General features: G+C 34.6%; 1 long non-coding RNA gene across 1 annotated transcript; it reads right to left on the minus strand.

Annotated features, from left to right (window-relative positions):
• Nucleotides 1-8,354: 8,354 nt before the first annotated feature.
• LOC128027502 (uncharacterized) lies at nucleotides 8,355-8,954 on the minus strand. Its single transcript, XR_008186735.1, has 2 exons — nucleotides 8,852-8,954; nucleotides 8,355-8,754 (listed from the first exon to the last, which is right to left on the minus strand). It is a non-coding gene; the product is annotated as an uncharacterized LOC128027502 (long non-coding RNA).
• Between the last annotated feature and the right edge of the window lie 1,470 nt (nucleotides 8,955-10,424).

The following is a 10,424-nucleotide window of genomic DNA, read 5'->3' on the forward strand; positions in this document are numbered from 1 at the left end:
GTTTCAGAGACCTCTAATTTCCAGATCATATAAGTGTTAAAGACAATTAAAATAGCAAATGCAACATTTAAGTAGATCAAAGTCATTAAAAAAAATCAGTTCAAGAGAGAGACATTTTTTTTAAAGAGTCTGCCATTATGATTAGATGAAGAAAGAGATTTTGTATGTCCATTACTCATAATTTCTCATTATTTTACATTACTTTTTTGTCATCATATAATGAATAAATAAAATCACATAACTAATCCAATCTATAGACAACATGTGTTCAGTACAGGAGATGGTAGAAAACTGGCCTGTTGCCTCCACCATATGCTCCCTAACGTGACAGAAAACAAGAGCAGAACCTTCTTGTTAATAAAGTCACATTTGTCTCGTCTATAGATTAAATTCCTCTGGGATTTGCTTTGCAATCAGCTTTGAAGTCAAAGTGAGTGTGGCAATGGGAAGTCCCAACGCTCCAAACAGGAAGTCATCGTCAACACCTGGCATTACATATTCTGACCTTCCCCTAATGCATCCTAGGTAGGCATCATAATTAGCTCATGAGGATGCATATTCATGAATGCGTTCAGTTACAAAGGGGTATTATAAGATGTTAGTTAAGTGTTGGTAACCTTCTATGAATTTTATTCCAAACCCCTCATTGTTTCTAATCAACCATTTAACTCATGGTTTCCTGCAGGAGAATCTCTGATGAAATCTGGAGTGCTTTCCACAGAGATATTGGGTTGAAATTGGTGAAATTTTCCAGAATTAGTTTAAACATTGTAAAACATGTCTAAGAGAGCTGAGGGCGTTATCAAATTAGCTGAAATATTTAATATTATTCATAATTCATGAAAATGCATGAAGGGATGCAATTTGGAAATCTGCATAATTCGTTGGTCTATATTTCGTGTCAGCTTGGAATAAATATATGCATTCTTTTTCGGTGCATACCAGATAAAATTAACTGTAATTAACAATTTTAGGATATAATTGAATGTCGTTTGAGCCCAACGAGCTCAGCTGCTCAGTTGAACTCTGAAATGTTTTGTATTACAGAGAGTCAGCTTTATTTATTCAGTTATTTATCTAATCTTAATATGATACACTTTAGTATGTCAGTGAACACCAGAGCATACCTAATGAAGTAGTTTAAATGCAAATGACTGTCAGATGAAAGCAAAATTAAGTTTACAATAAATAAATAAATAAATAAGGGACCAATGCTCAACTGTGCTGTGGACACACATGTACTCTAACTTGATAAAGCACATACGATTTTTATCATGTTTACCAAGATGGTGCAGAGGATGCTAGGTAATAGCTTCCTGTTTCATGTACTTGTGTCCTGCTCTAAAAGTAGCATTGAGGTGCCCTTGATTCCAGAGCCCTGCAGACTTGCTCTTTCTTTGTTATTCATCTGATTCCTATTGCGTTTGAGATTTCTCAAGTATTTTTTTTTTCACGCTCCCTTTTAAATGACTCAAATCTCTTCTTATTCCTCTAAGCCGAAGAAAGAACTGAGTAGAATGACAACATTTTTAATCAAAAGACTAATGAAGCTGTTTTTTGATGTGGCTAAGAGTTCAATGCGCACAAGCACAGCCAAATGAAAGATTTAGAAAATTTGTCAAACAGACATTTAAATGATACATTTCGCAAGGTTTGTTCTAAATGAAGTCCTAAAATGTGTGGACACTAAATAAGGGCAGTTTTTATAACAAGTAAAATATCACTAGTACTGATTGTACTGATTGTACTTTTTGTCAAAAATAACCAGAAGAAATAAGAATAGAAGAATAATCGGTCAGGTAAATGAGAGAGAAAACTTATTTTAATTGAAATGAACTGGCTGGAACAGCACAGACCTGATCATATAAATTGACATTAATTAGCAAAACAAAGCAAATTATACATTGGAGATAATAAACATCTATGTCTCTCTGAACACGAAACATCCTCTTAAAAGTCTCTGAACTCATTTCAGATCCATTTGAATCAATTAAAGAGAATTAAAGGACTTCTCAGCAGACTCATTTAATTATTTATTGCATTTAATGACCTCAGTGGAATAAAACATAAGTCCAATGTTTCATTCTGAATAATAAGTGATTTGGGGCGGGGGGGTGTCTCATTACATTATCAGTGCTGTTACTGAAATTTGGCGTTCAATTTGAGAATATTTTTAAGAATTATGTCCTCAATCCATTTAGCACCTAAACATCTTACACAATCGTCACATTTAGTAACTCTGTGTTTGAAATGGAGAAAATGTGTGAACTTTAGCACATGCAACATCACATTAACTTTAAGGTTACAGTGTAGGTGGTGCTATTCCCACCTTTTAGATGTTCGGTTAATCAACAGAAACTAATTTTACACATTTTGTGATATTAATAAAGATACACTAATTGTTATTATTAAACAGAAATGTGTTATTTTCTCATATACAAAGCTAGTGGACTTACTGGAATCACAAGAGAAAAAGAAATGTCATTTTCTTTTAAATAAGTAATGCCTTTAAATTGAAATTGAAATGAGTTACTGAAATGCAATTATGTCCAGTGACTATTACACTATAGTGAAAATACTAAATGACGTATTTAATTAACTTCAAACGCAACAGAGACATCTGTTATTCAAATGCAAAAAAAAAAAAAAAAGGTTAAATCGATACTGACAGACACAATACTACATTATGTGCCACTATGTGCTAATACAAAACATGCAATCAATACTATTATGTCCCATACATTGTCATCATATGTTTATTTTCCGATCAATCAAGTATAATTGTAAAACTATATACTATAATTATTTACATTTAAATGCAGTTTTAGAGTCTTTGGTTGTGCACTGTTGTGATGAAATACACACTGTGTATACATGGTTGGCATATGGCCATGCATATTGTATTTTAATATAAAAAAAAAAAAAAAAAAAAAAAAAAAAAAAAAAAAAAAAAAACATTGTGTGTGCCTGTGCACATATGTGTATTGAGAATTCCTCTTGCAGCCCTCTGATTAACAGCAGAAATGCATAGTCCTGACATAATACCCTGCAGGCTTCTGTCTGAACACTAAACAGGACTGGGACGGGGATCAAGGGACTCTGGGAATGGAGAGGTGTCTCTGTTAGCTCCCCCTTTCTTCCATGTGAAATGCTCATGGGGAACTGCCTGCCATTCACAACAACACAGCAGAGGCTCTACATGTGCTTCTGTTAAATATACAAAACTATTTCAAATATTGAATCAAAACGAGGGGTGTGGGTTTTAATGGAATCCAAGCAAACTTGAGAAACGACACTAAGAAAGGCATGCACAGAATATTAGTTACATGCATATGAAAATAGGCATGTCTGAAGAAATATGAAGTCTGAAACTAATAATAACATTTAAATGTAATATAATATAAAAATTACAAAGCAACAGCAAGCAACACATTTTAAAAAAAGTGACAATTTGAAGTAGAAAGACAGAAATAGTATAATTAATTTATAATATAATTTGTTTTATTTACAAACATCTTTTTTTTTTTTTTTTTTTTTAAACAATGTTGTATGCTATAAATGAGCCCCAAAAGATGCAAGGTCAATAATAAAATACTGACATTTGGAACAGACACATTATTATTATTATTATTATTATTATTATTATTATTATTATTATTATTATTATTATTATTATTATTATTATTATGTTTCTTTTTTTTACCCAATTTTATTTCCTCTTCATCAATAGAGAACACAGACATCTTCTCGGTAAACTGTCAATAAAGGGACATACACCATATGTCTCATATATCCACATTCTAATACTACTGTTAAGTTTTATATTACAAATATATGTTTAGCTGGAAATATATCAAACTTTCAAATCACTCATTTTAAAAGTGTGCAATACTGTAGCTGAGCAGATCAGATTAAATTTGGAATGGCCATATGACAGAAACAGCTGCACACCTTGAATATGCAACTAAAGCTCAGAATTGTCTTTTGTGCAAAAAAAGAAAAGCACATCCAGCTAATTCTTACGTTCATATAATGACTAATGGTAGCTGTCCTCCATATGTTTTCCACTCCGTCTGTTTTAAACGTTACTGTTTGTTTCTCCCTAAAACATATGCACACAGTTTGAGAGGTGTGCGGTAATTGACAGGTCGATCACCATTTAGATTTGTTAATGAATTGGCTCTCTCTACTGTGAATGATAATGAGCCATTGTCTATACCCAGGACTGTACAATGCGACAGGTGTACTTACATTTGGGGAAGAAAAAAAAAAAAAAAAACAGTCTTGAATGTAAAGACAGATTTCAACATGATTGACATGTGCAATACATTTCATTAAGCATTCAGACATGTACAACTTACAGTACAAGATAACAGTTTTGTATTACCAAATTGTGAGCGCTCAGACTTTATTGTAAAGTTTGATCTAAAGTCTGAAGTTAGGTTTAAGGACACATTTAAACAAAATTTTAAAATTGACTATATGTGAAAACAACTAAAGCACAGTGTATAAAAGAAACACCAAGTGCCTGTGCACATACAGACTGAACAAGTAAAACGCATTTGTGTGAGGTCACAGTTTTCATAAAATAGGGTTTTCATATTTAACAGAGAGATGGTAATAGTATTGTTTTCAAACCCGTTTTCAAACATTATCATTTTCAGGCCCCCAGGTTGTCATGTAAGTGAACGGCAAAAACGCATAAAAGATTTCTGCTTTTAGTTGAAACACACCCTTAAAGCAACTCACACATCATCCATTGAATATTTCACACAAAACACACAAAAAAAGTTTAAAAGGGTATTATTATTATTTTTATATATACATAAACATATATTCTAATAAATAAACATCTTCAAGGGGTCATTTGATGCTATATTTATTTTTTCCTTTCTGCATAAATAAGATCTGTTAAGTTGCAAAGACTAAAGTCTCAAATCCAAAGAGATATCCTTTATAAAAGTTAAGAGTCAACCACGTTCTCCTAAAACTGCAAATTCTAACGATTCCAAATATGCAAAGGACAGTCTGGTGCTTTTGACACACAGCCTGTAACTATGTGTGCATATTTTAAAAATTTGCCAGTGATGATTCAAACGCAAGTTTTGAGCAGTACAGAGAAGCGCTTGTTGGTTGTCGTTTCTCAGATCACAAAGCTTTGTAAAAATGGACGTGTTTTAGAAAGGCAGAGTATAGTGGAGCAACAATAATGTATAGTATGTGGAAAATAAGTTTTTTTTTTTTTTTTTTTTTTTTTACTTAAACCACAAAACACATTGCATTTTATTTTTAGCAACATCATATGACCCCTTTAAAAATTTATATATAAGAGTAAAGTTATCTATCTGTCTGTCTATCTATCTATCTATATATATATATATATATATATATATATATATATATATATATATATATATATATATATCTCTGCTGAGCACTGAAAATAAACCACATCTGCTTGATCGAGTTTAAGCTTGACAGACAGCTGGTGTCTGTGTGTACCATTGATAAACACACACACACACACACACACACGCACACACACACACACACACACACACACACACACACACACACACACACACACACACACACAGGCCATATGTTGTGTTTTGGTTCAGTTCACTCTCTCATTTGACTGCATGCAGAAGAGAAGGGCTCTAATTGGGTGTTTTTGCAACCAGATGTGCAATAAATTTAGTGTAGAACAAGATTATCATCAGTGGCACTGAAGAGTGAGACAGAGTTATGGCCCCAAAAGTCTATTAGCTCGGCCCATTTGCAGAAAATGAAGAGAAAGGATTAAAAGACAGGAACGGAAATGAGAAGGAGCTGAGTTTAGGCAGAGGTGCAGGAATCAAGATTATCTAAGATGTCATAATGAGGTGCATCGCCTGTCATTATCCTGGGAACATGATTGCATATTTTTTTTTTTTTTGATTTTCCTTCATTATTTGGTTTTTGATAAATATTTTTTCTCTTGTTGAGTTGAACAGTGTTTGTAATGGACTGCACAGCCTGACTCTTTGCACTGGAAGAGAGAGGTCAATCTCAATGGACGGAATTGCATTGGTTTCAGAATCCCTTACACATATAAAAATCATTACTTGGTATTTCCTCTGATTGAAAGAGTGTATCTGTCCAATCAGAATGTGATTATGCATATTTATGTGGACATATATTATTACCCCGAACAGAAGTTTGTCATGCAGAAAGAAGCTGATAATTTCCATTTGTGCTAGCATCAGACTCAGGTTTCAATAAGCTAATAACTAAATAGCCTCAATTTCCAGATTATCTGCCTAGAATCAAAGCATGACCAAACTGGGACAAGCCCTTGCATGAAGGTGAGAAGACAGTATGATTTGAATACAAGTCTTTCATTTCATCTGAGGAAATGAAATCGCAAAATCAGTTTCACTGAGGCTACCTCATGCAAATCTCATACTAGAGAGCAGACTGACATAGATGCATCTTATTTTTCTCAGAAAAAAAAAAAAGTTGAAGTTTGTTTGAGATATGGATATTAAAGGATGGTGCTATGTGTAATGCAGGATTTGCTACTGTCAGAAATAGGGACAGAGTGAAGCTTCAACTCCTTTCTATCCCGGGGAGATATTGTCTTGTGTCCGGACTTCATTCTAGACTCCTGCAGGCTGCAGAACTACAACTAATAATTCAGTGCCCATGACAGAAAGCCAAGGAGACTGAGATTAGTATTTCTGTTAGCAAGCTTGGAGCACGACCCACAGCTTTTTTCTTTTTTCTCTGTCGTTATCCTTATATATCCATTATATTATATATTTAAAAATAACTTTCCTTATTAATATTGCGTGAATAAGGGAACATATTGTGGTCCTTTAAAATTAAAAGAGAGATTACAATAAAGTGTGACTGGTTCTTGATTGGAAAGAGTACTTTTGACCTCGACCATCAGTCGTTTTATATGTGAGATGCTTATCCTGGAGAATACATATGACTGGATGAATACAGCCTTGGTATTCTTTTATTTGGTATCTGGTGGGATTTGCTTCTATAACATCACGTTAAGTTACAGAAGCAGAAGTGTTTTGCTGAAGGACATGATGATGATCACTAAAGGAATATACCAAGAAGGCTTGAGCCTGTAAATGACACAAAAATGTATGTTGCTATATTGTAGTGTTATATTTACATGACGTTTTACTGAGACACACTGTGTGTAAAGTAACTTGCAATACAACTGTTGATGCTATTCATCTGTGGCATCTGATTGTAAATCCATCAGCCTGCCTCTTTATGAAATTAAATAAATGCATTTGTCTTTCCCATTCAAAATATTTACTATTGAAGCAGAAAGTAGGACACAAAAAGGTTTGAGAGCTGGTTCTTGTATTTATTTTTTTATTTTTTTAGCAAACCATCTCTGGCTATAAGGACAATTACAGTTAAAATCCTCTCAGTGGTAAAACTCACTACACATACAAAATCACACCTGCTGGTTTTTATGAGTGACACTTCACTGGTTTGTCAGCTGTGATGGTCTATATAAACAGGAGTTTAAGCGTCCTCTCTACTGCAACAACATGCTAAAAACGTCATGTTCTATTCATACTGAGTGCCCATGTGGGCCCATGTGGGCACTTGTGATGCCCTTTATTTGTGACATATTAAAATGGAAACTTCTGGTTCTTTTGTCTTTATGCCAACAGACACAACCTCCTCCGTGCATAACAAACAGATCAAAAAATGGGTAACTATGAGGAAGAAAGGAAGAAAAACAACCGAGAGATAGAGAGAGAGAGAGAGAGAGAGAGAGAGGAAGGGAGGGAGAGAAACAAATTCCATCTGTCCCAATTTGAATTTGTTTTGTCACAGGCTGCAGAGGTGCCTTTCACAACTCCAAAAGGTGACACTCCTGGAAAGTTTGTCAGTACCTGAGGTTATGTATGTGTGCATTAAATGAAGGGTGGTTAAACAATCGGATAATATGGAATTCAGAGTACATCTGCTAGACAATAGCAATCAGGAAACAGCGTGAATGCAAAACGAAGTCGGAAAATAAATAAAAAGAGTCAAACACGCCAGCTGCACACATGGTGCCTGTACAGATAAAGGGGAAAAGGTCAAGTGGACATCTGAAATCGCAGGTTGTTTCCTAGGAATTTGTCCGACTGGTCATACTTAATTTTCATGAGGTCATGCAAATGGTCTCATTGAGGGCTAAAAATGTTTCCCATTGCATTTACTCTGAATGGTGACCTTGAGAGTCCCACCATGTCTTTTCCTCTGATAAGTTGAGAAATTTAGCAGGAGCTGAGAGCGTTTATATATATATATATATATATATATATATATATATATATATATATATATATATATATATATATATATAAAAAATGTTTGCTGCTTGTCTACATGAAAATTTGGCACTCTTCCTTACAAGTCCTTGCAGTATGTCACAATATCAACAAATGCTTTCGAATCTGTGAATAACTGATCAAGGCACTGAAAATAAATTGTAGAACCCAAGTGTGAAGTGAAAAAATGCAAATAAGACATATTTATCCCAAAACCAGAAACAGACTCCCAAATGTTTTAGTAACTGTTTGCTGTCATCACATCCTGGTATCCACATCCATGTCATTTACGCTCATATGCCTAAAGAAACGACCACCTCCCTACCCGTCTTTGTGGCAGTGAAATGGACCGACAGCCGAGACCTGCTGGCTTGCTTCATTTCATACAGAAACCCATCAGGCATGACAGGGGCACCTGCAAGAAAAAGAAAAAGGACCCCTGTGAGTTTAATCACCTCTAATACAAGATTATCCAGGTGCCAGAGGACATAATCTTCTCCAAAATACATCACCTGTCAACAGCTTGCACAGAACATGATCACCCCCTTCCAAAAAACATCAGCTCTTAATCGTCATTGAAGTCACTCAGCCAGAAAATCACAGAGAACATTTCCGAGGTGTTATTTCTCTTGTTGAAACGTGTCAGATTGTCCTTAAAATCGGGGGAGAAAAAATTTAAATTTCTAATGTGGAAAAAAGTGAGGAGCACACTGAATTAACAAAGGTTTGTTTCCATGCTCTGAAAGACAAACAAATTGAAAGAACCAAGCAAAATGATGCCACTGTGTTCATTTAAATATTTACTTGAGCAATCAACGTTAAACACTATTAGCTGATGCTAAACATATGCTATTTGTACAAAGTGTAATTTGTCTGAGCAGTGAAAATTAGTGGATATATTGCAACAAGATGGGCTATTTGCATGTAATATTAGAAAACGTATTTTTGAAGTATTTAAAACAGAGCTAATGGTGAGAGAAGTTGAAGAAACAAACTTCAAGTCAGAGCTAAAACAGCCATTAAAATAATAAAATCCTAAATTAAATCTGTTCAAAAGTAATAGTATCTCTTCACAAGACCTGCACTTGATTAATAAGGATTTGTTTTACAATGCATTTATAACCTTGCTGGATCTTTCAGATTTTGGTTACCTGGGCTTTCCAGTAAAGGAACAGAAACTTCTTGGATTTAGATTTAATTAATATAGTCTTAGGTCATGGGCTAGCCTTCTGGGTTTAAGATAGTGTAAGAGTGAGTAGATGGTGACAGAACTTTAGATTTTGGGTGAACTATCCTTTAAAAAAAACAGCAATAGTCAATATCTAACACTGATTACACCACAAAGATCAACAACAAAGTAAATAACAACTGTCTACTGATGCAAACAGCAATGGATTGCTCATAAACAAATTTCTGTTATCTTGTGAGCTTGTGGCATATTACACAGCGGGAAAAATGACTCTAACTGTGCACCCTGTTTTTATTATTTTATTTAATAGCTGATCATGCCTCTCCTACTTGAACCACTGGGGGATAACTTCAAACACTTCGCTGCACTGTCTTTATCAATGTCTTTCTCTTTTGCTTCATAAATACACATTGCATCAGTATGGCATCAGAATCTCTCTGTATTCAGGTCTGATCTCTCCTCCACTTTTTTGACCCCTCTCCCACTCTCTCTTGTGCTCTTTCTGAACAAAGAGTGCCGGCTCATTACTGAGGAGAGCAGACAGAGGGGAGGTGTCAGACCTCAGCTCTTTATCCGTGAGACTAGAGATGGATAAATCAAAGCAGTGTGCTGCTCACATACAGAAATAACAGCCATCTTTACACTGTTTTTGAGCAGGATAAAAGGGAGGAGCGAAACCCAGGCCCAAATGGAGAGGTGTCAAAGTGAGAAATAGATTTTAAAACTCATGTTTCGCCTCTGTGTCTAAAAACATGCCTATCCTCTATTTGTGCATGAATTAAATTACTAGTTACTAGAATTCTGATGGTGGTTGTTTGGAAGTCACTGTATTAGTCAGTGTGGTCATCATGGAAAGAAATGTCATAATGAATATAAGCAATTAAAATAAAGATAAT

This window comes from Carassius gibelio, chromosome A14 (assembly GCF_023724105.1).
Source record: "Carassius gibelio isolate Cgi1373 ecotype wild population from Czech Republic chromosome A14, carGib1.2-hapl.c, whole genome shotgun sequence".
NCBI classification, from domain to species: domain Eukaryota; kingdom Metazoa; phylum Chordata; class Actinopteri; order Cypriniformes; family Cyprinidae; genus Carassius; species Carassius gibelio.